Here is a 999-nt window from a genome sequence, read left to right on the forward strand (position 1 = left end):
GTCATTTTTTACAGTGTGGAGAATGAGATGCCAAAACAAGCAGTGTTTCGTTTAGAAAAGCCAAACTCTGCTGCTCACTTCCAGCCGGCCAATAAATGAGTCCTAATCCGTTCATTTGTGAGGATTTGCCTTCCTTCATGAGCCCTTTGTGCAGAGCTTCTGAGAGACTATTGACCAGAGCCCTGTACAGACCTTTATTTGTAAAGGACAATTAGATCGACAATTCAACCTGAAATACCTTTCACAAGCCATTTTACTGGTGTAATGAGACTCATTTCTGAGTGACACCGACTAATCACTGACAGCAATGTAGAGACTTTAGACAACTAACCGGATCATGAAAAGTGGGCGTTAACTACCGGAACAGAGTCACATGATTGGAGGAGGGACGGATGACATCAGCTGAAAGGGAACTTAAAGATCATGAAAATACTTATTTATGTACATTTTGGTCATTTAAGCAGACACTGTTATCCAAAGTGACTTACAGATAAGGAATACAAGCGATTTCATTCATTATATACATTCATTCATTATAAATAATAGCAATATTGGGATGTAATTTATTTATACTTTTAATTATTTTATTAATTTCATTCTTTCATTCTAAATAATTACAATATTTGACTGTTATTTATTTATATATTTATCCGTCCATCCATTCATTATAAACAACAACAATATTGGGTTGTCATTTATTTATTATTTTTTAATTTAGTTCATTGTTGTTCATAATAAATAATATTTATAAACAATAATTTACTTTTTTAAAGAAAAAAAAATCAATTTTGATTTAAAGTTGATTTAACATGATTTATAAAGACAATCTGTTTGTGTTTATTTCAATTATTTTTATTATATGTATATATTATTAGTATTATGTATTAAACATATGTAACTTATTATAATGCTGTTGCCACTGTTTAAAAGCAATAAGGCTGTGCATTGGTGTGTGTATTATTTTACAATAAAATAGACAAATATTGCATACATAAAGAT

This window comes from Sinocyclocheilus grahami, unplaced genomic scaffold (assembly GCF_001515645.1).
Source record: "Sinocyclocheilus grahami isolate Dianchi unplaced genomic scaffold, SAMN03320097.WGS_v1.1 scaffold894.1, whole genome shotgun sequence".
NCBI lineage: Eukaryota > Metazoa > Chordata > Actinopteri > Cypriniformes > Cyprinidae > Sinocyclocheilus > Sinocyclocheilus grahami.